Source organism: Pseudorca crassidens, chromosome 4 (genome assembly GCF_039906515.1).
Source record: "Pseudorca crassidens isolate mPseCra1 chromosome 4, mPseCra1.hap1, whole genome shotgun sequence".
NCBI lineage: Eukaryota > Metazoa > Chordata > Mammalia > Artiodactyla > Delphinidae > Pseudorca > Pseudorca crassidens.
The window spans coordinates 151334923-151362347 of NC_090299.1; the positions used below are offsets into that span (position 1 = coordinate 151334923).

At 43.9% G+C, this 27425-nt stretch overlaps 1 long non-coding RNA gene across 1 annotated transcript in view; it reads right to left on the bottom strand.

Moving 5' to 3' along the window:
- Nucleotides 1-4042, bottom strand: part of LOC137224081 (uncharacterized) — a 64209-nt gene extending 60167 nt beyond the window's left edge. Inside the window, exon 1 of the long non-coding RNA XR_010943230.1 lies at nucleotides 3672-4042. This is a non-coding gene — a long non-coding RNA (uncharacterized lncRNA). The remainder of the gene's footprint in view (nucleotides 1-3671) is intronic.
- Between the last annotated feature and the right edge of the window lie 23383 nt (nucleotides 4043-27425).

Sequence of the window (27425 nt, forward strand, 5' to 3'; positions counted from 1 at the left end):
GACAAGGACACTGGCAGCGGAGGCCCCAGGAAAAGATTCTTACTACTGTTATTCTTTATTTTGTTTCTTTCATTTTGTTCAGTTGTTGTTGCTTTTATTATTTTCAATTTGTTATTTATTTATTCCTTTTTAAATTCTGTAATATATTTCCTATTTTTACTTTTTTGTTGTTTTGTGGCTTTTTCCTGTTCTTGTTCTTTGTTTTTTTGTGTGTGGGTTTTTGTTGTTTTTGTTTTTTGATTGTTTTTCTGTGGTTTATGTTTCCTTTGCTTTTTCATAGCTTGCCTTCTGTTTTTGCTTTGTTTTTTATTTTTGTTAGTTTAGTCTTTATTGATTGTTTTCATTTTGGGGTTCTTTGTTTAGTTGTTCTCTTGTTTTTTGTTTTCTTTGGGTTTTTTTGTCTTGTTTAGTTTTTTGTTTGTCTGTTTCTTTATTTCTGTTAATTTGGCTTTGTTTTTATCATTTGTCTTGGGTGTTGTCTGTTTTCTTTTTTTGTGCCTTTTTATTGTTGCTGTTTGTTTGTTTTAGTTTTTGCTAATTGTCTTGAGTTTTGTTTGTCTATTTCTTTCTTTTCTTTTTTTTTTTTTTCTTTTTCTTTCTTTGGCCATGCTACACAGCTTGCAGACTCTTGGTTCCTGGGCCAGGGGTCAGGCCTGGGCACTCGGGGTGGGAGCTCTGAGTCCAGGACGCTGGACCACCAGAGAACTCCCAGGCCCAGGGAATATTAACTGTCATGCACTCTCCCAGAGGTCCCCATCGCAACACTAAGACCCGGCTCCACCCAACTGCCTGCAGGCTCCAGTGCTGGACACTTCACACCAAACAACCAGCAAGACAGGATCACAGCCCCACCTATCAGCAGACAGGCTGCCTAAAGTCATACTAAGCTCACAGACACCCCAAAACACACCACCTGATGCAGCCCTGCCCATCAGAGGGAAAAGACTCAGCTCCATCCATCAGACTGCAGGCACCAGTCCCTTCCACCACAAAGCCTACACGAGGCCCAGGACCAACCTCACCCACCAGGGAGCAGTCAACAGAAACAAGAGGAACTACGACTCTGCAGCCTGTGGACAGGAGATCACAAACTCAGTAAGTCAGACAAAATGAGACAACAGAGAAATACGTTTCAGATGAAGGAACAAGGTAAAAACCCACAAGACCAAATAAATGAAGAGGAAATAGGCAGCCTACTTGAAAAAGAATTCAAAGTAATGAACATATGAATTTGGGGACACAAACATTCAGTCTATAGTACTTTTCCTCTAATATCAGAACAAGACAAGAATGCCTATTCTCACCACTTCTATTCAATATAGTACTGGCCAGTGCAATTAAGCAAGAAATGGGAATAAAAGGCATCTAAATAAGAAAGGAAGAAGTAAAATTATCTCTACAGAGGACATGATCTTATATGTAGATAACTCTAAAAATGTCACACACACAAAAAAACCTATTAAAACTAATAAGTGAATTCAGCTAAGTTTTGGGATACAAGATCAACAGAAAAAAATCAGCTGCATTTCTTTTCACTAACAACAAATTATCCAAAAAAGAAATTAAGAAAACAATTCCATTTACAATAACATCAAAAAAGAATAAAATACTTAGGAACAAACTTAACCATGGAGGTGAAAGATTTGTACACTGAAAACTATAAAACATGGATGAAAGAAATTAAAGAAGACCTAAATAAATGGAAAGATATCATGTGTTCATGGATCGAAAGACTAGATAGTGTTAAAATTTCCATATCATCCAAAGCAATCTACAAATGCAGTGCCATCTGTATTCAAATTCCAATGACATTCTTTACAGAAATAGAAAAAGCAATCCTAAAAATCACACCATGAAAGAGTCTGAATAGCCAAAGCAATTTTAAGCAAAAAGGACAAAGCTGGAGGCATCCTTTGTTTCAAAATACATTACAAAGCTACAATAATCAAAACAGTATGGTATGGCATTAAAAACAGACATATAGGCCAATGCAACAAGATAGAGAGCCCAGAAATGAACCTGTACATATATGGTCAATTGATAATTAATAAGGGTGCCAAGGATGCACAATGGAAAAACAATAGTCTCTTCCACAGATGGTGCTTGGAAAGTGGATATCTACATGCAGAGGAATGAAAGTAGACACTTATCTTACACCAGACACAAATATCAACTCAAAATGAATTAAAGATCCAAATGTAGGACCTGACAATGTAAAACTACTAGAAAAAAACATAGGGAGAATCTTCTTGACATTGGTCTGGGCAATGATTTCTTGGATATGACACCAAAAGCACAAGCAATAAAAGCAAAAATCAACAAGTAGGATGATGTCAAATGAAAAAGCTTCTGCACAGCAAAAAAAAAAAAAAATCATCAACAAAATAAAAAGGCAACATACAGAATGAGAGAACATATCTGCAAACCATATATCTGATAAGGAGTTAATCTCCAAAACATGTGAACTCCTACAACTAAAAAACAAAAAGATAAATATCTTGACTTTAAAAAGTGGTAGGATTTGGACACGCAAAGGACACATAAAAGGCTAGAGAGGGTGGGGCTAAGAATTCCTGACATAGTGAATTCATAAGAAAGGGGATCATATTTTAGAATAATCTGTCACAGGATATGCATGACAAACACAGAATCATTTTTGCTTGGCTAGGCTAAGAGCAAAGAGTTTTGGAAAGGGAATACGAGAAAACTAAAAGAGAAAAGTTGTGAGATCAGATCGTGAGGCTAAGGAGTCTGGGCGTTAAGCAATGTCCACATTTTCCAGCAGGGAAGGGACGTGCCAGAGCTCTGCTTCTAGAAAAGTTTATATGGGAACAAGAAAAGACTGGTGAGGGAGCCCAAACAGGAGGTCGCCACAGAAATAACAAAGACCTAACACGGGCTCAGTCACCTGGGTGAGGAAGTAAGTATTTCAGTCAAGGAACCAGACTGCCCAGCGCGTAGGAGGTGTGAGGGCAAGTAAAATCAGGCAGATGAGAAGCATTGGAATAGGGACAGCCTGAGAAGGTAAACAGACGAGACAGGCTAAGAGCGGCCCCTCCACTATCCAGATGAACCCCTGGACCTCCCTGGATCCAGAACCCCTTCATTTATCAGAGAGAAGTGAGGCAGCTGGGACGTTTACCTGGCCTCCCACTTTGCATCTTATGATTTAATATGATTGCCCAAGGGCAAGCCATTGTATGTTCTTGAGCAGGGAAACAATGAGATGAAAGGGATGGTTTGAAAATATGAGCCTGTCAGCAAATCCCTATTGTAGGAATTACTGTGTTGATAACACTCTCAGCACAATGTCTTCCGTGCCGTATTTTATATTCTTAGGGAAGCCTCTGATATACACTGACCATGAAGCATCTATCAGCGCTGAGGATAAGCAGGACGTTTCTCTTGCAGAAAGGATAATGATGTAATTGCAAAATGGATTCAGATGAGAATTTCAAAAGCGGCACTTAAAGGCAGGGAATTGTAACTACACTCGTGAACCATTCAACAATCTCAGAGATACGGCTACTCTTCATTTATTCAACATATTATTGAGCGTGGCGTGGCTTTGGGACAGACGTAGTGCTGGGTGAGGAATCCGGTGCTAAATCAGACGGATAGGGGCTTTTCCACTGTGGAGCTTACAATATGGGAGAGACAAATAAACATACCTATTCAAGCTGCCGGCAGCACCGTGAAAAAACACCACGATGATGAGCAGTCGGCGGATCTGATTTAGGCTGGGAGGTAGACATTGGCACATCTTCCATGACAGAGCAAGGTTTAGGCTGAGACCTGAAGGATGAGAAGGAGTCTGCTCGACCAAAGTTAGGGAGAAGAGCTGGGAGAGGAGGGGAGACTGACGGGGAGTGTGTCGTGCGGAAGGTGGCTTCCAACCTCGGCTGCGTGGGGAGGTGCTGCGCAGTTCAGCTGCCCTAAGCCCCTGCAATCCCCCGCAACCCCCGCGGGAGGGTCAGTAGAGGGAACGTCATCGCCGACCCACCAACAAGTGGGACTGCACCCCTGACTCCTTCTAGATCTGATGGTCCCCACAAAACTCCTCCCCCCCCCAGTGTTAACATGGAAGTTACCTGGATCTTGGAATATTGTTTTCATTCATTCCTTTTCTTAAACATCATTTTGAAAATAAATAAAAAGTAAAAAACACCAAAGTAAAAGAATGTCCAAAAACAAAGAGTATATACATGTATGTGTCTAACTGAACCACTTTGCGGTACACCTGAAACTAACACAACATTGTAAATCAACTGTATTCCAATTTTTAAAAAGCCAAAAGTAAAAATGAACCAAAGTATTTGTACACTGTTTAAATATTATACAATGTAGGTATCGGAAGTCTTCCTTTTCCATACCCTTTCCCTGACATTCAATCCTATTTCTACAACCCTGTTTCCTGTTGACATATTGTGCATTTCCTTTTCAATTTTTTTACTGTTTACTCAGACCTGATTTTTTTTTTTTTTTACAAATGACTTTTCACATCACATTTCAAATATAAAAGATTGTCTTTGTGCATTGTCCCAACATGTATATACAATATCACTTATTTTCAGAAAGGGAGACCAGCCACCACAATTCAAGGGAAAGAAGTTCTGTTATCAGCCCAGTGTCTTCCTCACAACAGATTCAGAACCAATAAAAGATCTACTTAGACTGGCAGTAAGATTATCGGCAAGCAGCAAGGTAGACCAGAAACCAGACATCTGGGACAGATCAGTTTCTTGTGGAATAAACTGTCCTTAAGATAGACATATAATATTAACACCCCAAATTGTATTCAGAAAAGTAGAGTTTAAGTTTTAAAATGCGATGAGTATTATATTGTGATGATTTGTTTGGAAAAGAAAGAGAAATTTAAAATATCTTCGTGTAATAAATGGTTGAGTATATAGCCTTTGCTTCATAAAAAATGTTAACATACCTGGAAGAGTTACGGCACGTGTGGTGAATGAATGAAATAAAGGCATTGGAAATCGATTCTATGCCCAGTATACCTAGTAAGAAACAGGAAAAATTTAATTAGAAATTTCAGCATGTGAAAGAACAATGCGCAAATAGTGATGGACATTCGTTGTCTATTAGCAGGGAAGAAAAATGAGAGAGACATAGGCCCAAGTATGATTAGAAAAAAGTTAACAAGCCAACTACATTGACTGTCAGGCCAACTTTAACGCAGATAAGCTCACAGGTACACAATGCTTTACATGCGCTTTCACATACTTCTCCAAATCCCTCTCCTCTTAAATTCTCATTGTCCAAAATCAAACTAGACTGTACTGCACCCTCCCCCTCTCCACACCCTCGCTTGTAACCAAGCAAAGCCACTTTAATTGTTCAGTTCCTCAGGAAAGCGGAACTTCTGGTATATTGGGGGGATGTATTTATCATTTTACTTTGAGAACAGCAGGTCTTGGAGTTTACACGGCGAAGTTAATTCAGTACATTAGGGCTTACACTCAGCACTTCGTGCATCACGAGGAAATAATCTGCGGTTGCAGGAAACGACCACCAGAGGGAGGGTGTGAGCCATTAAAGAAGGGGCTGAGCCCCGGAGAACCCCTTCGTTATTAAAAGAGCAGCTGGGGAGCTTCCCTGGTGGCGCAGTGGTTGAGAGTCCGCCTGCCGATGCAGGGGACGCGGGTTCGTGCCCCGGCCCGGGAGGATCCCATATGCCGCGGAGCGGCTGGGCCCATGAGCCATGACCGCTGAGCCTGCGCGTCCGGAGCCTGATGTTCTGCAACGGGAGAGGCCACAGCGGTGAGAGGCCCGTGTACCGCAAAAAAATAAATAAATAAATAAAAATAAGATGGCTGAATAAGTGGTGAGGGTTTTGATAGGTGGAAATGAGGATGCCTTAAGTGGGTTCTCCAGTATAGCAAAGCCTGAGGCAGGGAAGTCCTTGTGCACTATTATTGTATTATTGCTGTATCAGGGAGCAGAAGGGAGGGGCAGGAGGAGGAAACAGGGAAGGGAGGGGAGCCCGTGCGACGGTGTTGTTGAGTTGACCACTGCTGTGTGCAGCTCCTTGCCGCACCTGTGGGGCAAAATGCATCTGAGGTCAGTAGCGTTATCTTGCGGAAGTGGAAAGGGGATTCTGATCTCCCCTTGGTCAAAGGTCCACCCCCAGGATGTGAATTTCCTGGTCGCACAGGCATTTCTAGGAGATGGCAGTGACTGACAAGTATTGTTAGAGTTTGGTTTCAACGGGCTCGTGGATCTGTAGCTTGACTCGGTAAGCACTGGGGAACTCCAGGGGTATTTTGAAAAGAAAAGCAGCATAGTCAGAGGGGACCCTTCCCCGGTTGTATGATTTCGCTGTAAAATCTCATTATCTGCCGAAGTGAAATATCGGCGCAGATTCCCAAGCCGGCCCTTGACTGCAGTAGTGGTCGTACAAATCCACATCTCGTGAGCAGCGTGCTTTCTTATCCATGATTTCATCCGCCTCTGTGCAGCCCGTGCGACACAGGCATTTCCATTTCCAGAACAGGCAGCATCAAGCAGGACCCATGGAAGATAGTGAGGTTGGAGTGTCAGAAGCTAAACTTGCACAACGCATGAGACTGGCCTGGGAAGTTTTGTTCAGGTTGAGGTCACTCTCCTTTCTCTGGGTTGGGCGGGGGGGGAGGTTATTGCTTCTAGGAAAAAACCAGAAGGATAATATTTTGGTCTCCCTTGGGGACTTGGGGGTTCTGTATTTGGAGGTTCCGCTTTCCCTCCCACCCTCTTATCTGCACAGGTTCCTGGGGTAGGTGTCAGCCTGGCATGACCAAGCCAGACGGCTGAGGCATTTGCTGCCAGCATCTCCCAGGGGCATAGGGCAGACTTGTTCCTGCCCACGGGTCTCTTGACTACCTTCAGTGTGGAACAAAATCAGGGGAAACAATACATACATTTCATTTGTATAGCAGTTTATAATACAAGCCGCTTGTCCAAATGTTTCCACATTTAATCTCCACTGCTTTCTAAACCATTCTGACTTCCTAGCCTCATATTCCTCTCTGCTGTCAACTTAAATTACATTTGGCTCCGTGGTGTAAATGAAAAAACTGGAAAAGGCAACAGTCCTGACAAATAATAGTCCTTACCTCAGATTGTTGAGGAGATTTAATGAGATAATATATAAAAAGTGCTTAGCGTAGTACCTGGCACATAGAAGGTCCTCAGTAAATATTAGCTACTCTTTTTATTATCATCATGGTGTTGCTGTCTTTGGATAGTATCCTAATCTTTAGCCATAGTCGTCATAGTAGTAGTATCGTCAGCATCATCACTGGTCCCGTTGCAAACCTTCTAGAACTAACCCTAAATGTTAGGAACTCATATAAAGTGTCTTTCTCAGTATCTAGTATAGAGCGGCTGTCTTAGTCTGTTTGGGTTGCTGTAACAAATACCATAGACGGGCTGGCTTATAGGCGACACACACCTGTTCCTCGCAGCTCTGGCAGCTGTGCTGTCATGGAAGCTGGTGTCGGAGTGCCAGCACGGTCTGACTCTGAAGAGAGCCCTCTTCCGGGTCACAGGCTTCTGACTTCTCACTGTGTCCTCACACGGCCAAAGGGAACAAGAGGACTCTCAGGTCTCTTTTAATGAGAGCACTAATCCCATTGTCGAGAGCTTCACTCTCATGACCTCATCACCTCCCAAAGGCCCCTCCTCGGAATACCATCCCAGTGGTCATTAAATGCCAACATATGAATTTGGGGGGCGGGGGAGGGGAAAAACATTCAGGCCATAGCAGTGGCAATATATGCTCCAGCCACCTTTCTCCTCAGTAGGTTCAGGTGCTCTGCGGCATGTGGGATCTTCCTGGATCAGGGCTCGAACCCGTGTCCCCTACATTGGCAGGCAGATTCTTAACCACTGCGCCACCAGGGAAGTCCCTACAAATGGCCTTTTAAAAAGGATAAAAAGGGACTTCCCTGGTGGCGCAGTGGTTAAGAATCCGCCTGCCAATGCAGGGGACACAGGTTCGAGCCCTCTTCCGGGAAGATCCCACATGCCACGGAGCAACTAAGCCCATGCGCCACGACTACTGAGCCTGCACTCTAGAGCCCGTGAGCCACAACTACTGAGCCTGTGTGCCACAACTATTGAAGCCCACGCACCTAGAGCCTGTGCTCTGCAGCAAGAGAAGCCACCGCAGTGAGAAGCCCTCACACCACAACGAAGAGTAGCCCCCGCTCATCGCAACTAGAGAAAGCCTACACTAAGCAACAAAGACCCAACACAGCCAAAAATAAATATAAATAAAGAAAAAAAAAAAGCTTGTGATAGCCAGAATTCTAAAATGACCCTAGACTCCTGCCCTGTGATATACACAGCCTTAGTAATCCCATCCCCTGGAGTGGGCATGAGAACTGTGAATTTGATAGGATAGCCATTCCCTTACATAAGTTACATTACAAAGCAAAGATGATGGATGGTCCCTCCCTTGGTGGCAATATGTCCCCTAGGACTCTATCCGTGCAGAACGAGGTGAGCCATTCTCCTGCCGACTTTAAGTCAGTAGGCTACCGCGTGGTCGGCCACGTGGCACAGAATGGCATGGGTTCTGTGACCTAAGAGGGTCTCCCAGCTAAAAGGCAGCAAGAGAATGGTGACCTCAGTCCTACAAGCGCAAGGAACTGAATTCCGCAGCCTAAGTGAGTCTGGAGGTCAGCCCTTCCCAGGTGAGCTTCCAGATGAGAACAAGCCCAGAATCCACCTCAGTTCAGGCTGGTGAGACCCTGGGCAGAGGACTCAGCCCACCTGTGCCCAGATACCTCATCCATGGGAAGTGAGGTCATGGATATTTGTGGCGTGAAAACCACTAAATTGGTGGTAATTTGTTATAGAGCAGTAGAAGCGAATACAATGCTCAACCTCACTCACAAAAAGCGAGTGAGCTTTCGAGCTTTAGAGCTCTATCAAGATACTTGTCAGCTTGGCAAAGAGAAAAAAAATAAAAAATATGCTATGTGAGTAAGAATATGGGAAATAGGCATTCTCATAGATCAGCAGAGACAGATAAATGAGTATAATTTCTGTGGACAGTGATTTAAAAATATCTAGCAAGATTTTTTTTTAATACATTTATTTTATTTATTTATTTTTGGCTGCGTTGGGTCTTCGTTGCTGCGTGCAGTGCAGGCTTTCTCTAGTTGTGGTGAGCGGGGGCTACTCTTCGTTGTGGTGTGCGTGTTTCTCATCGAGGTGGCTTCTCTTGTTGCGGAGCACGGGTTCTAGGAGTGCGGGCTTCAGTAGTTGTGGCTCGTGGGCTCAGTAGTTGTGGCTCACGGGCTCTAGAGCGCAGGCTCAGTAGTTGTGGCACACAGGCTTAGTTGTCCGCGGCATGTGGGATCTTCCCAGACCAGGGCTCAAACCTGTGTCCCCTGCATTGGCAGGTGGATTCCCAACCACTGTGCTACCAGGGAAGCCCCTCTAGCAAGATTTAAAAACACATCCCTCTCTTCCATCAAGTTTGCTTGTAATTTATTATGGAATACATCCACAAACATGGGAAAAGGTTAAGATACAAGCTTCTTTACTGCAGCGCTTGTTTGTAGCAACGAGATTAGAATCACCTATGTATTTCTCAACAAGCACCTGGTTAGATAATTTTGGGTACATCCGCAAAATGGATACCCTGAAGCCATTAGAAAGAAAGAAAAATTATTTAAGTTTAGATATTGAAAATATTCAAGATGTATTTCGAAAGAGAAAAGAAGCCATGTTTAATACAGGGTGCAGAATAATAAGCTACCATTTTTGTGGAGGAAGAAAAGGAGAGGCGAGAATATATTTGCTTACATATTACAGTAAGTCTCCTACAAACAAAAGAGTTGTTCTGAGAGCGTGTTTATAAGTCCAATTTGTTCGTAAGTCCAACAAAGTTAGCCTAGGTACCCAACTGACACAATCAGCTATGCAGTACTGTACTGTATAGGTTTATAATACTTTTCACACAAATAATGCATAAAAAGAAAACAAAAAATAAAGAAAACACTTTTCATCTTACAGTACAGCACCTTGAAAAGTACAGTAGTACCAGCTGCATCACCACTGCTTGCTTCAAACATCCTGGGCTTGAAATAAAGATACTGAACTACTCTATACAGTACTGTACAGTGAAGTGCACAAAAGCACAACCACTTGTAGGAGATGCACGCACGTGACAATGTACGCCAGACACGTGAACTAACTCACATGGTTGGACATGAGAACACACATTCTCATCTTTGAAAGTTCACAACTTGAAGGTTCGTATGTAGGGGACTTACTGTACATAAAATATCTGTGGAGGGCTTGCAAGAAACTGATATCACTGGTTGTCCCAAGGAAGTGAATGGGGAAAGGGTGTCATTGCTGCAGGAGAGGAATGAAGAACGTTTACTATAGGCTTTTTTATACACTCTAGATTTTGGAATCATGTGAAGGTATTACCTATGAAAATATTAAAAGACTTGGAAAGCAATATGCTTTTGTTGACTGGTCCCCTGGAGAAGAAAACCACACACCTAGAGAGGCCAGAGCCCCCAGAACAACGCAGCCCACGAGCAGTGAACCATACAAAGCCTCTGTTGATGAATGGGTTTTTCTTCTAATCATTAAATATTGAAAAACTCTAAGCAAATTATGCATTAAAATGGACAAGGACACGGGCAGCTTTTCAAACACCAGTCACAGTGAATAATTAAAGTTCTCTTGGATCTGCTAAAGCAGATGAGCCTACCCTGGATCTGACCGGTCCAACATGGGAGGCATTTCCCTCGTGAACAGCACGAACCACCACCCTGGTAGAGTCTGTTCCCTAAGGTGAGGTCCAAGGTTGTCTGTTCCTGATCATACAAAGGGAATTCACAAAGCTTTACTGAATCGGTGTTCAGGAAGAGGGCCATCCACAGGGCAGGAGAGAGAGAGAGAAAGCTTATTAGAAATTTAGAAAATAAATCAAAAGATGTCAGTTAAATGCAGAAAACAGAGCCTGAGGCCCCAAGGTGAAGGTCAAGACCTTAATGAAGGCTTTTCCATGGAAGTGTTCACCTAATGTGTCAGTGTTCACCCAAATCAAGGGTATGATGTGACAGGCCTGGGAGGCTTGCTCTGTGTGTGTGTGTGTGTGTGTGTGTGTGTGTGTGTGTAAAAGGGAGATATTTTTAGAAAGAGACATGTTGGCAAGCTCTAATTCTATTCCAATGGAGAGAGGTTGCCGGTACTTAGGACAATCAACTGTTTAAGACAGCAATCGTGGCACAGCCATGCAAGACCTAAAACCCTACATAATAATACAGCGCATAATAAGTAATTATATACATGTTATTACTTTAACATAAAATACGAAAATAGCTGTCTTTAAAATTATTTTGATTCTATAGTATTTCCTTTTCTACATTTACATAAATGCTAAATTATAAATTATTGAAAGAAAACAATAGGATTAGTTAATAGTGGCGATTAGTAGAAATTAAGAGTAGGGCTAATGAAAGAAATCATATGCATGAGAAAAACATGACAATGATTTTGTGTTTCTGTCCTCTGCTACAGCAATTCTCTTTTTTTAGGTATTTAAATTTTGTAGGTAAATTACTGTGTGGTTTTAAGATACACGCGTGTACGACTTTTTTTTAACCATCTTTTTTTTCTTTTTTTTTTTATTGGCTGCAAGGCTTGTGAGATTTTAGGTCCCCAACCAGGGATCGAACCTGGGCCCTCAGCAGTGACAACGCAGAGTCCTAACCATGGGACCGCCAGGGAATCCCCACATGTACAACTTTTAAAAAGGAGATAATAAATACAATACGGCAGTTTCCCACATTTAATAAAAAACAGCAAGGACATGTTTCTTTCTGTCCCACGATACCACAGGAGTTTTACTCTTTCTGTTTCCTTTTCCAATAATACTTTTCTGAGCTGCCCGTGGCCTTTGGGACATTCTTCTTTCTCTTTTAGGTAGTGATGAAAATAGGGTCAAATTATACTCCAATAAAGATGTAAAAAAAAAAAAAGAAAGAAAATAGGGTCAAATGCACAATTCACTCTGACTTGCTTCTCTGCTCCTACCCAAGCCCACCTTCCACTGATTCCTCGAATGAGTCTAATGTGAGCACATTCAGCTAAATAGCCTCTTGACAAACACATCTGAGTAGAGAGAGCTTGGGATTTTGTCTACTAGCAGTAGCAGGGTTTTAGCTGTAGGAATGCGCTTCCAAATCTCCAAAACTGTCCACCCACTTTGTATCTACAGGGTCGTGTAGGTAGCCCAGGAGTTTGCCAGCTGGGTCCTTTGCATCTACTAATTTGTCATACAGGCTCTTCCAGGTCTAAAATGCCCTTCACTGTAAACACATAGGCACATCAGATGTCACCATAAGTGAAACTCCTGTTTCTCAGGAAAAAATGGCTTTGAAGCACAGAGGTCCCTTGAACTTTGGATAGCAGAGTCGGATTCCAAGTAAGTTACAGTTTTAGGGAATAAATCAAGAAGGTTCTGCTTAACTTGGCTGTTCTCTTCTGGAGACTTCATTCTGAGTTTTGAAGCAATATTTTTTCCAAAGAAATCAGCCTTTTGGGTTTTTTTTTTTTTTTCTATATGAGTTTTGGTTTCATCCCACACAGCACTGAACACCCAGGTGCGGTCAGCTCATCCTTATTAAAGCCTCTCGTGTGCTTTGGAGAAACAGCACATACGTTCCTCTTTGTAAAATCCTTTCTCCTTTTTTACCCTCAGTGTATTTCCCAATTAGAGGAAGACACTCTTCTTGACCCAAACTCTAAAAAGCTGAAGTGGAAAATGTGCTGATTTCACAGCAGACCGATAGTTTTACATTTTCTCTGTGGCCAACAACTCTGACACCTGCTTGTGGACACATGTCTGAGGGGCTAGTTCCTTCCGTTTCTGCACAAAATCTCATGAATCGCTTCTGTGCATTTTGAGAAACTGAAGAGTGACCAAAACCTTTCATTACAAAGGCCTCAGTGTCACAGGAAAGCAAAGTGCACCCATCTTATCGGTGTTATATACAAGGTGTGCTGGACGTTTAGCCGGTAAGAAGTTTATGGATTGAACAGAATTTGCCAACGTTTACATTTGCGCTGTGGAATATGCAGACGAAGGAGCAAAGTCTAGTCTGTTTTTAGGCAAGGTATCAATAATCTTTTATTCAATATTTTCTGTGGTTTCATGAAGGTGATCTTATTTGCAAAGCAGAAATAGAGACACAGATGTGGAGAACAAATGTATGGATACCAAGGGGGAAAGGGGGAGGGTGGGAGGAACTGGGAGATTGGGATTGACACATATACACTATTGATACTATGTATAAAATAGACAACTAATGAGAACATACTGGGAACAGGGAACTCTACTTAGTGCACTGTGGTGACCTGAATGGGAAGGAAAGCCCAAAAAAACGGATATATGTATATGTATAGCTGATTCACTTTGCTGTACCGCAGAAACTAACACAACATTGTAAAGCAACGATACTCCAAAAAAAATAATTAAAAAAAAATCTTTAAAGAGTTTAAGAAGATTTGAAACTCCATTTTCTGAATCAAAGTACCTAAGTGCTAGCAGGAACATTTTCTGTTGCCATGGTTCAACACATGACGTGATACACTGTAGAAAGCATGATTGTTGGTGCAATCTGACAGAATCAGCTCTACCCTGTAAGGGGTCAAAATATCTGTTACCAAAGTTTCCCTTTTTGTTCAACCATTAGACATTTTAAGTTGCAACCTCCACTCTGGAAATGTGATTTCACTGGGCTTCACAGAACAATCAACGGAACATTAGCCATAGTGTTCACTCCTGTAGAACGCTCAAGCTAACCCAATGGCAAATATTTTCTCATGAGCGTTGGTGCCTTTGGGGGAACTAATCAAACTTTTCATTGATTTAGAAGTACTTGCACAGCTTATCCCAGACTTGTGAGAATGGAGCTCCAGATGGGGTTTGATGAAATAAAATTTATATTTTAAGGCAGGACAAGAAAAAATTAAACATAAAATTCTCTCTGTGTGCTTGTTTGGACCCCCCCCCTCCCCATGTGCAGGGGGCCTCTGCATTACACATTACCCACAGCTCCTCAAAGATGCGGGTGCCTGATGACCTTAAAGATCAATTTTTTTTTCCTTTCTTTGATGCTAGCAATGTAACTTCTTAAAAGAATAGCCTTTAGGGCTTCCCTGGTGGCGCAGTGGTTGAGAGTCCGCCTGCCGATGCAGGGGACATGGGTTCGTGCCCCGGTCCGGGAAGATCCCACATGCCGCGGAGCGGCTGGGCCCGTGAGCCATGGTCGCTGAGCCTGTGCGTCCGGAGCCTGTGCTCCGCAACGGGAGAGGCCACAACAGTGAGAGGCCCGCGTACCGCAAAAAAAAAAAAAAAAAAAAATTAAGCTAGCTCTATCTCAGTACAAAGCATAGTCAATCCGAAATCAAAGATGGACAGTTAACACTCACGATTACACACAGTTATGTTTCACACTGTCAGAAGGAAACAAAGCTGGACACTAGTTAGAGTAGTGTAGGGCAGATTTAATTCAGTAATTCTACAATGGGGGAGAGAACTCAGTCTAAACTCAGCTCAACTCTGCCAAAACAAAAGGCAGGAGGCTTCTGAAATTCTGGGATGAGCTAAAGGAAAAGCTTTGAGGGTTCAAAAGGGGGAAGTCCATGTGATTAGCCACCTGTATGCTTACCAAATTCAGGCTCCCACCCTCCACAGAGGCTCCTGACGCTTACATTTCAAAGGGATGACCCGGGTTCTTGAGAAAGATGTCTCTGGGTTGTAAAAGATATATTGCAACAATAAAAAAATGGTTGTGTTCAAGGATGAAAAAAAAAAAAGATATATTGCAAAAGGATAGAGAAAGGATTTATAATTTCAAGGTTTTTGTTGTTTTTTTTTTTTTAAAGGAAATGCTTCTAAGAAAAGGGAGGTCAAGGGTCCATAGGGAGGTATTGGCTGGAACAGACAGTAAATCCTTTTGACAGTGCTGGGCTTTCACAGGCAGATTCTTAAGGCAGCTGGAGTCACCATCTTAGGGACGTGACCTTGAGCTGTTAGAAACTAGACTCGTGTTTGTTCACACGTCCTAGTGTGGGGACTGGATGAAGCCGCTGGTGCTGAGAGCCTGCAGTTCTCATGGGCCAAACTGAGGTCTGGTCAAGAAGAGGGGGCAGAGGAGCCCGATCAGTTTGGTCAAGGAGAGAGTCTCTGTCGCCACTTCTTGTCCCACAAATCATGACTGTGACAGCAATTACGGGAGACGGATAATCCGCGCCACATCTGTTCAGCACTGAAATTATGTTGTTTTCAGTCCCTATTTGGGGGTGGGTTTTGTGCTTTTCTCCCAACCTGCATACCCACTGCGGAAAACCAGGACTTTTGCACCCCAGGGAGGGGCTCCAGGGAATCAGGAGTGTCTGTGCTATAACCAGGACAATCCCAGGTAAACGCCCCCTTGCCTCACAAGCCAAGAGGGATTCAAAAGAAGATTGATGTCACGTAGGATCCTGGGTGATTCAGTATCTGCCTTGGAAAATGCAGAGTAGAGATTCATCCAATGAGGAGTGGCTGCTTTGCATGCCCTACAGGAAGACACTGGGGCAGAGAACATGAATTTATTTACCATAAAGCGCCTGGCAGAAGCAAAGAGGCATTAGCCTGGGTCAAGGGAGCTGCTGGTGAGAAATCCCAAGAGACGGAGTCCAGGAGGGACCACGAGGAAAAGAACAAGCTTTGAACTTGGGCCAAACCCAGAGGAAACCAGCATCTGATCAGAATGCAGACCCCTCCTCTCTCCCTGTCTCCTGACCACATCCCCTTTCCTTAAGCAGGAAGAACTCATTTAGTGTAAGTAGAATTGAAGTTTTACTATTAATGCAACGGGGCATTTTAGTTATTGACCAGGGCTTCCCTGGTGGTGCAATTGTTAAGAACCCGCCTGCCAATGCAGGGGACACAGGTTCGAGCCCTGGTGCAGGAAGATCCCACATGCCGCAGAGCAACTAAGCCCGTGCGCCACAAGTACTGAGCCCGCAAGCCACAACTACTGAGCGCACACGCCACAACTACTGAAGCCCGTGCGCCCAGAGCCCGTGCTCCGCAACAAGAGAAGCCACCGCAATGAGAAGCCCACGCACCGCAACGAAGAGTAGCCCCCACTCGCCGTAACTAGAGAAAGCCCGTGCGCAGCAATGAAGACCCAACACAGCCAAAAATAAATTAATTTATTTTAAAAATGTTAATTAATTGACTAATTAATTACTGACCAACCAACATTTTATTCCCTGAGTGCGAGGGGAGAAGGTATGGGAAGTGCCCTAAATTTCATTCGGTGGGTAAACTACTTCCACTGAGTAAATTCCCACTAACAATGAGCAACAAACATTAATTTGCTTTCCGATTTGACCGACCCCCGAGAAGGCTGCGAAAATTACAGAGAAAAGGTGATTTGTTAAGGGGCAAGAGACAACTAAGGGGCTATTCTCATACAATAACCCTCACAATGTCACATGCATAATTCATTCAACAACTGCATAATAAGCACCGACAGTCACTTAACATTGTAACAAGAGCGAGGGATGTAAAGATGGAAAAACACTGCTCTCAAGGACCTTAAGGGTAGAAAGGGTGACATGCAAATATCATCATCCTTTCCAGCAGTGGCTCTGCGACAGTCCAGTTTTTATTGTTATTCCACAGATTTAAAGTTCCTAGTCGGCACACACTGCTTCCCGCCCCCCATCCCTGCTTCTCGGGAGGGCAAGGCTGAGCAGAAGTGCTGGGAGATTTGTCTCTATTTAACTCTCTCCATAAATGGCCGGAAGATCCAGCCTGGAAAGCATGCCCTTGGGCACCACAATAACTTGTGAGGAGTTTAGCATTTTGCCAAGATTTGCAAGAACAAGAATGCAAGAGCGTAAGACTTTACCGTTCAAGCCAGCAAAGGCCAGCTTGGAAAATTTTCAATGCAGCACATTTCATATAAAACGAAACCTATGGCTTCAGCAGATCATCAAGCCAAGAGCAATGTTTCCTCAATTAAAGAGGATTGTTCTGGAGCAGATGCTTACACTGATGAGACAGGCTCCTTTCGTACTTTTTATTTATTGTGAATTTTTAAAAGTTTTTATTGTTATGTGCTTGACATTAAATTATTTTAATGCTATTTTAATTGTTTTCCCCTAACCCTCTGTTTTCTAATGGAATTTAATCTTGCCAAAGAAAAAATTACCAGGTACTCTATTTCCTAGAAACCCAACCTCCATACCAGCTAAGAGAAGGCAGCTTACCGTATATTTCCAACCACAAAAATTCTTGGATTTTATTGACAATTATATTTTCACTCTATTTGCAAAGAGCCCAGCCCAAAAATCTTTAGAGCCAGAACTACCTCATTAATTTAAGACAATAGCTTGTATGTTTGACTATCGTGTTTTCTTTTTTACAAAATACAAATCATCAGAAAAAACTGTACAACGATTTTTTTCCTTTTAATTTGAGTCAAATACTGTGAGTCAAGTGATGCCCCTAAATTCATAGTACTGTGTAGTTACTGAAATGACCAGTCTGATTTAGGAGACTCTTTATGTTCGGATACTTCCCAATTTTACGGCTAAAAACAGTCGAACCATAGACCAAGATAGTCCCTGTTGTTACTGATACTTAATACTCCAGACACAGTACCGTAATGTCGAGCATCCTCAAACCTCTTTGGCTTCAAGGCTCTAAAACTGATTCAACTCTTTATTGTGCAAAGAAAAAGATTCTGAAATGATGAAATATCAGCGCTCAAGGTACAAAATGTCAAAACCAGCTCAGTGAAGCATATTATATATACGTCACGTAAGTGATCTAAATGGTTATATTATTGGCTCTCAACACTTTTATTGACAGTCTACTGCAAGCAGAGAATTACATGTAACTGTTCTGTGGAGAGCAAGATTATGAAGAGGACACAGTCCCAGTTGCTACAGTTCAGTGAGGGATACAGACATGCGCAAATAATTAGAATATGAAACACCCAGAGTTTGCATTGCAGTGCAAAAGCAATGAGACTGGAAATTGGAGTAGGCCCGGCTATAGCAGTAACCAGCTGTATAACAGTGAACCTAATTCAGAGATTCTCTGTAATATGGTTCCCTAAGATGCCAAATGAGGTGCTGTATGGGCTGTTCCAGTGGTCTCCAAATATTTTGAATTGTACACATCCATCAATAAAAATTGTTTATATCACACCTCCAGTATTTATTTATAATGATGTGTATGTGGCATTTTAATTAGCTTGGGAGGTTTTTTTGTTTTGTTTTGTTTTTAAAAGGCCAGGATCCCCACCAAATGAATTATATCAGGATACCTGGGAGTGGGGCATACACATAGGTATTTTTTTTAAAGTCCCCCAAGGCTAGAAGAAGACACAGATAAGCTAAAAAGAAAAATTAGTGTAGACTTTCAAATGTGTCACAAGTGCTACGAAGAAATTTGACAGAAGTAGCAAAAATAAAGTGGAGGTGCTTACTTAGATAAACATGATCCCAAAAAGATGACGTTTGCAGGATGAGAAGAGGCTCCCCATTAGGACCTAGGCTGTGTGGACTGTGGGTGTGTAGGACAGGGGATCGGACAGTAAGAAAATTCAAAACAGAGGGAAAAGCATTCAGACAGATAACAGGAGAAAACATGACAGAGAGCAGGAATTAGACACAGCCTGGTCCTCCAGGGCCCTTTAGCCAGACCCTGCCTATCGCATGAGCCATAGAGCCGTGTGTGTTAGATGTAAAGTGGGTATAAGGTGTATGGACCGGAACTGGATCATTTCTCTTTTTCAAAAAATAATTCTGATAATTCAAAAAAGTATCTGTAGCAATGATGGCACAGATCACTGAAAAGTAGATTTTGATATTGTGAAAATAATGTGTTGTTGTTTTTTTTTGCGGTACGCGGGCCTCTCACTGCTGTGGCCTCTCCCGTCAGGCTCCGGACGCGCAGGCTCAGCGGCCATGGCTCACGGGCCCAGCTGCTCCGCGGCATGTGGGATCTTCCCGGACCGGGGCACGAACCCGTGTCCCCTGCATCATCAGGCGGACTCTCAACCACTGCGCCACCAGGGAAGCGCCAATAATGTGTTTTTTAACAAAGAGATTGGAATAAAGCTTACTCTAACGCTGAAACTAACACACATTCATTTTAAAAGAAAATATTTAACATAAATTGTATCAGTGTTTATGAATAAAATGCAAAAATGATTGTTAATGATTGGTGCTCTTCAAGTGAGCTTAAAAATGATCTAAGACCTCTATCCAAATGTGTCCTGGAGTAACAGCTATATTAATAGACTGTTGGTGTCTGAAGATCTGAAGTGTCAGTAGAATGTATTCAGCCATTTAACACACGGTTTAGACATTCAGGATTATGCATGTAGAGTTTAAGACTATGTTGAAAATTAAATATTAATTTTAATATTTGGTTTGGAAAAGTATGTTATAATGTTTTCACTTTCAAAAAAACTATAAAAGTGAGTCAGTGGGCTTCCCTGGTGGCGCAGTGGTTGAGAGTCCGCCTGCCAGTGCAGGGGACACGGGTTCGAGCCCTGGTCTGGGAAGATCCCACATGCCACGGAGCGGCTAGGCCCGTGAGTCACAACTTCTGAGCCTGTGCTTCTGGAGCTTGTGCTCCGCAACAAGAGAGGCCGCGATAGTAAGAGGCCCGCGCACAGCGACGAAGAGTGGCCCGTGCTTGCCGCAACTAGAGAAAGCCCTCGCGCAGAAACGAAGACCCAACACAGCCAAAAGAAAATTAATTAATTAAAAAAAAAGCGAGTCAGTGAGTGTTTCAAAAGGTGAGTCACATGGCCTGATGTTCATTCAAAGAAAATATTCTACATATACTTAGCTTGAATATAGGCAAAGCTTTTAATTCATCAGTTTTGAAACAGGAGGGAAGGAGGCAGGGCACAACTTTTGAAAGAATGACATAGCCCGAGGACATGACATAAACTGATTAGAGCCAAATGGGTCCGAGATGGCGGATGAGTCAACTTCCACCGGACCTTGGGCCTCAGTATACGCTCACTGTAACACATCAGCAAGCTAAACGACACACCCCCAGGTGCCATGCCAGTTCCAAGACATCAAAAAGTGGGTGGTGGCCCAGTTCCTGGAAATCCCTGCCCTTCCTAAAATAGCTGGAATACACCTCCCACTTAATAGCTTATGAAATTACCCACCCCCATAAAAACCGACAACCCCATTCATACCCTGGAGCCTTTCTCCCCTTCTGAGATGGCCCCCAGTCTGCCTGTGGAGTGTGTTTCTAAATGAATCCACTTCTTACCTATCACTTTGTCTCTCACTGAATTCTTTCTGCGATGAGACGTCAGGAACCTGAGCTTCATTAAGTCCTGAAACCAGGTGTGTGATCTCAGTTGGAAGACTGTGGGTTTTGGCCAGATTCGAGTCCTGGCCCTGTGGGTTCAAGTGCCAATCTGAGGTGCACGGTTTCTGCTTCACTCCTAGGTATAAACCTAACAGAAATGTGTACATGTGATCTCCAAAAGGCACGTGCTAGAATGTTCATAACAGCATTCAAAGTAGCTGAAAACTGGAAACTACCCAAATGCCCATCAACAGTTGAGGGGATAAATAAACTGGTGTATTCGTATAATGAAACCCTATACACTCACGCCATCTGACAACCTACAACTACATGCAACAACACTGATGTTCATACAAACATTATGTTGAGTGAAAGAAACCAGGCATAAAAGAGTAATACTATTGTTAGACCTGCGTGGTCTCCTAGGAGTTTCGACTCACCCAGGAAACAACAAGAGTCGGAAGTCGATGCAAAACGCAAGAGGTTTATTGAAAGCCGGTGCACCGGGGTTCCTTGGTCCTCACGCAGGAGGTCGAAGAAGGAACCCTTTTGGGCGCGAATATGTCAGTTTTATAGGTTCCCACTTCCCCGTATGTAAATTATAGATTTGGTTGTGTTCTGCTGATTGGTCCCGGCTTAGGCTCGGACCAGAGAGGGAACTTGTCCCCAGCTGCCTGATTGGTCTTTGACAGACACCTTTTTTACATTTTGTTATCTCCCTCCTTCTCCCCAGCTGCCTGATTGGTCTTTGACAGACACCTTTTTTACATTTTGTTATCTCCCTCCTTCTCGGAAGGGGGCCGGACATCCTGGAAATTCACCCATTGTCTAAGAAGCCCCTATTGTCTGGAGAGTTCTTAATCATTAGCTGGAACAATGTCCCTCGAGTCCCACACTATATGGTCCGTGTCATATAATGTACAGAAATAACCCTTCACCTGAGAAAAGGGGTCGGGGGTATGGTGCACAGGGCATTTGAAGCCCAGGTTGAGAATCAATGATGTAATATAATGGATACTGTAAAGAAACAGTCTCTCAAGGCTGTACTTCTGAGTGTAGCTAAAGCAAAATATTTTCCTGTATGGATATAGACATAGATATATAGATATAGATCATACATGGATACAGCTCATATAGTCCTATTTAGGAGAGTGTGTTTTCAAAAGGAAAAAAAAACAAGGGTGTGTGCTTTCAAAGGATTAACACCTAAGGGCAGAATAATTCTACCCAGAGATTTTAAAACTCTTCTTTTAAAATAAAAGTGTTTTTTGGTTTTTGTTTTTTAATACTACGTGCCTGGATTCCCAAGAAAAAACCAGAGTCGTCAGAAAGGGCTAGTGGAGGTACCCGCAAAGGAGGTTCAGAGGGGAAAGTCACAGAGCCCGAGGAGTGTCATACGCCTGCTGGCAAGGCTCTCTGTCCTGTGAGACCCACTCAGCTCCCTGATGAAAACGAGGCTTCTGCGTCCGAGGCCGACTGTAGGAGGGAAATTGTTGGTCTGACCTGAACATTCCTCCTCCCCCCTCCCAGTGTGTCTGTTACGTCTGTTCAATGGACAGTCTAAATTAATACTCCCATCTTTGTAAGCCAAGTAAATAGTAGATTTTTTCTTAGAAAATGTCCTTTCGTGTGCTTGCAAATTAAGATTCTTAGTTCACAAGGCTGCAGGTAAACCCTGGACCGTGCTGAATCTACCTCGGTGAATACATTGTTTCATCAAATCTGTTCACCATCCATTGCAAGAGGCACGCCTGCACTTTAATAATGCCTTTGTTTCTGGGGTGGAGCGGAGCTAGAAGGATAGCAGGCGAGAGAAGAAACACCACCATGATGTGAAACGTACCCAGCCATTGTAAGCTACGTCTCAACATGTGCAACACAGAAATATGGAAAAAAAAAAAAAAAAAGTACATCTTAGAATCAGGAGGACGAATTCCTTACAAGCCCCTTCCTGTTTCTTTGTCTGGTGACCTCCCATTGTTTGGGCTTCCCTTTCACGTGGTGTCACCCCTGATCTCTCTAGCAAGGTCTCTCAACCTTTTACAAAGATTCAAAGAGACTGCTTCCCTGGGCAGGGACCTTTTTCCTCTTGAATGTTTCCTCTGGTATCCACTCCCTCCAAGAGTCCCTGTCAGGGCGCCAATGCTGCTGGGCATCCACTCTAAGGCGCTATTTAGGAAGGCTGCCCGCAGCCCCGCGGAGGAAGGGCGGGGTGGGTCGTCTGTAGTTGGAGGGGAAGAAATACAAAGGCTTGCTAAAAAGTCCTTACTGTGGATACAGCCTCCTGGGACGCAAGGAAAGCAGGCAGATGAACCTGGGTGGAGTCACGAGAAAATGGAACGGCTATTTTTAGCACAAGTGCCTGGCATTATAAAGGAGCTGCAGACAAAGACTTAAGCGGGGGGAGGGGGAGGACGGTGGCTACAACTGTGAGCTGTGTAACGCAGGGATGGAGGAGAAAATAACTGCTTCCCACGTGTAACACACAGACTTAGCAGGATCCTTAGCTATTACCCTGGCGAATCAACTATTTTTAACCACTGCATTGAGATCAGTATTCAATTGTTTAGTGATTAGCCAGGATTGCAACTGATAAAATGTCCAATTCCACACTGTCCATTTGTCCGTCCTTGTCTAACCAAGAAGGACCTTGTGGGGCTCCTTGGTACATATCCTTTCCGTGTCCCCCATTTCTTGTTTGTAGGAAATAGGCTTCATTCAGCCTCCATGACCCCTGAGCTCCAAAGGGCAGGTTCAAAGTGTTGCTAATCAGGGAAGGGAGGGGATGCGGAGACAAGGGAGGGGCAGTGAAGAAACAATGGTGCAGCCTGGGGGCAGGGTCCTGGTTCCGAATCCTCAAGGCACACACATAACAATATCTTTGAGTTCTTCGGCAGGAACTAAGGCTCCCGTCCAGGTGGAGAGGCCAGGCTTTAGAAACTGGCCGCTTCCTCTTCCAGTCTCTTCAGGCACTCACTCTTAGAACCCAGCCACTGTACTGTGAGGAAGACCAGACCCGCGGGAAGGGCGCACGTCTATGTCCAGTTTACAGACGTCACCCTACACACACATACACAGACACAGACACACACATAGTCACAGAACTACTTTTCTCACTCTCAGGAAATAACCTTATTTCCTATTTTCCATAAAAATAAAAACATCAGACTAGAACCCTCTGTCTACTTCTACCAAACACACCACATTATTTACAGCTCTAGCTATCCTTCTATTCGAGCTGGAAAGCTCTTCTCTAAGGTAATCTGAGCAGCCTACGAGGGAAGAGTGGAGGATGGAGATTCAGACTTACTTTATCTTGAATTCAATCTTTCCCTCCCAATTGAATCCTTCCCCTTCCTATTTAAACATGTCCAACTAGTTCTCATTAAAACTAATGCGCACACCTTCCCAGACCCTACACTCCGGCCTCTGCCCTGTCTCTTCCTTCTCAGAACCATCTCCCTTCTATCTTCTCACTCACTTTCCCGACATCTCTAATCTGGCTCTCACCCCATTATCGCTTTTTTAAAAAAAACTTTTTATTTTATATCGGATTATAGTTAACAAAGTTGTGTTAGTTTCAGGTGTACAGCAGAGTGATTCAGTTATACATATACATGTGTCTATTCTTTTTCACATTCTTTTCCCAATTAGGTTGTTATAGAATATTGAGCAGAGAAGGTCCTTGTTGTTATCTATTTTAAAATATAGCAGTGTGCACATGTCAATCCCAATCTCCCTAACTTATTCTTTGTTATTGATATTGTTTTTTTTTTTTTTGCGGTACGCGGGCCTCTCACTGCTGTGGCCTCTCCCGTTGCGGAGCACAGGCTCCGGACGCGCAGGCTCAGCGGCCACGGCTCACGGGACCAGCCGCTCCGCGGCACGTGGGATCTTCCCGGACCGGGGCACGAACCCATGTCCCCCTCATCGGCAAGCGGACTCTCAACCACTGCGCCACCAGGGAAGCCCCCTAACTTATTCTTTGGAAGGATTCTCACTAATGTCACAAGAGACCTCTACTCTGCAAACTCCAGTAGATGTTCTGGGCCTCCTACATGATACCTTGCGCTGCTGCAACAGTGTTGAGCATTCCGTCTTAGTCCGTTGAGGCTGTTACAACAAAGTACCGTAGATGGGGTGGATTAAACCACAGACATCTATTTCTCACAGTTCTGGAGGCTGGAAGTCCAAGATGAAGACACCTACAGAACCGGCGTGTGGTGAAGGCCCATTTCCTGGTTTGGAGATGGCCATCTAAGAGGCCAAGAGAGCTCTCTGGGGTCTCTCTCTTAAGGACAGTAATCTTACTCACGAGGACTCCACCTTCATGACCTCGTCACCTCCCAAAGCCTCCACCTCCTAGGCCCATCACGTTGGGGGTTAGGATTTTAATATATGAATTTTGGGGGGACACATTCAGTCCATAATACCCTGTTTCTTTTTTTTAAATTAATTTGTTTGTTTATTTTTGGCTGCGTTGGGTCTTCGTTGCTGCACGCGGGCTTTCTGCAGTTGCGGCGAGCGGGGGCTACTCTTCGTTGCAGTGCGTGGGCTTCTCATTACGGTGGCTTCTCTTATTGCAGAGCACGGGCTCTAGGCGTGCGGGATTCAATAGTTGTGGCACGTGGGCTCAGTAGTTGTGGCTCGCGGGCTCTAGAGTGCAGGCTCAGTAGTTGTGGCACATGGGCTTAGTTTCTCCACGGCATGCGGGATCTTCCCGGACCAGGGCTCGAACCCGTGTCCCCTGCATTGGCAGGCGGATTCCTAACCACTGCACCACCAGGGAAGCCCTACCCTGTTTTTTAAAACATTGTTTTCCACTCCTGATTTTCCTCCAACTGCCCTGACCACCCCTTCTCAGCCGTATTTCCTGGCTCAGTCTCCTCTATGGAGCCATTAAATTTTGGAGTTCCTCTCTTGGCCGCTCTCCCTCTCACTATATACTCTTTTCCTGGGAAATCTCATCCACACCCTTGGTCTAATTACCATATAAAAATCATAAATTCAGGGCTTCCCTGGTGGCGCAGTGGTTGAGAGTCCGCCTGCTGATGCGGGGGACGCGGGTTCGCGCCCCGGTCCGGGAAGATCCCACACGCCGCGGAGCGGCTGGGCCCGTGAGCCATGGCCGCGGAGCCTGCGCATCCGGAGCCTGTGCTCCGCAACGGCAGAGGCCACGGCAGTGAGAGGCCCGCGTACCGCAAAAAAAAATCATAAATTCACATCTCCAGCCCACATCTCTACTGTAAGATATAAACCCTTAGATCAACTGCCTATTTAACACCTATATTCCCCTTCAAACCTGGTCCTCTTCCAACATCTCTTGTCTATGTGAATGTAGCACCATCTGTTCAATTATCCAAGCCCAGAAACCTAGCAATTATCCATAGTATCTTCCTTTCTCCCCTCCCCCCACTATATTCAGTTTCTCACCAAATCCTATCTTACCTACTAAATACCCCTTGTAGCCTTTATTTTTTAATCTACCACTGCTCCATTCCCCAGAGCCAGAGGGATCTTTTCAATTAAAATATGATCAAGTCTGTATAAAACAGCTTTCAGTACCTCTCAATATAAAAAGCAAACTCTTGACGTGGTTTGCAAGCCTTGTATGGTCTGTCCTATGCTTCTGGAACCTTGCTTTACTTTCTCCCTTCTGCTGGAACCACCCTGATGTTTAAGCTCCTCGACATTTCCGTCCCTTCTACCACAGGGCCTGTATTCAGGTTTATTTATAGCTTCTGCCCAGAACATTCTCTAAATCCACACCATCCAGTTCTTCCTTACTCAATAGACTACAAGCTTCAATAGGCAGAAATCTTATCCATTTTACTTGTCACTGCACTCCTAATGCCCAGCACAGTATTTAATAGATGTCTAAAACATATCTGTCAAATGTATAAATACGTGTGTTTGATCTGGTAAAACGCCTATATGTCAAGAGATACTAGGCAGTCCAAAATGCGAGATGGGGCCCAAGAGAGAAGTCAGAGCCGGAGAAGCAGGTTTGGGGATAATCCCCACGGAACTGTCCTCTGAGGAAGGGAAATGTCCACGATTCCCTAGGGACAGTGCAGAATGAAAAGAGAGTCAAGAACTCACCCTTGAGAAATATTTTCATTAAAGGGCTGGGGCGAAAGGCCAGCAAGGAGATTGCCATGTAGTTTTGTCATGAGGGCAAAATAAGACGAGCGGAGGAGTGAACAATTCAGGAAGGAAAGTGTAGTTAGGAGGGTCAGACACTATGATGAAGCATTGCATACGAGTACTGAGGTACTGGACCTGGAAATTAGGAGAGGTGGGGGACCAAGTAAAGGGTGCCAATGAGAAGTCCCCGTCAGAGTCCTAAGAAAGGGGCATTAGAAATAGTACAAATCTAACGCTCTGTTTAAAGCTCTAAGCTATGCTAATCCTTCACTATAACGTTAAACTCTTCTTATCCTTCGCGTATTTTCTTTAGCAAAATGCTAATAAACACAAGTTCCTTGTATGAGCACATGGGGGTGTAGAAAAGGAAAAAAATATTTTTCTCTCTACCCTCAGAGGTCCCCCAGCTGGGGCTTTATAAATTGAATGGACAAAAAACAGATTAACAAGAAAGAAACAAACAGAAGTTTATTAACACGTGTATCGCGCACACACGTGGGAAAAACTCGGCAATGGATGGATAGAATCTGGGCTTATCTAGCATCTTAACAAAAGAACAGTAAACGTTTAGAGAAGTGATGAGACAAAGGACTCGGGCTTCCCTGGTGGCACAGTGGTTGAGAGTCCGCCTGCCGATGCAGGGGACGCGGGTTCGTGCCCCGGTCCAGGAAGATCCCACATGCCGCGGAGTGGCTGGGCCCGTGAGCCATGGCCGCTGAGCCTGCACGTCCGGAGCCTGTGCTCCGCAATGGGATAGGACACAACAGTGAGAGACCTGAGTATCTCAAAAAAAAAAAGAAAGAAAGAAAGAAAAGGACTCTGAGTGTCTAGGATGGCAAGTTGTGGAAGGTAAGTACATGTGGAAACTAAGGAAAGATAAGGGCTTGTTTCAGCC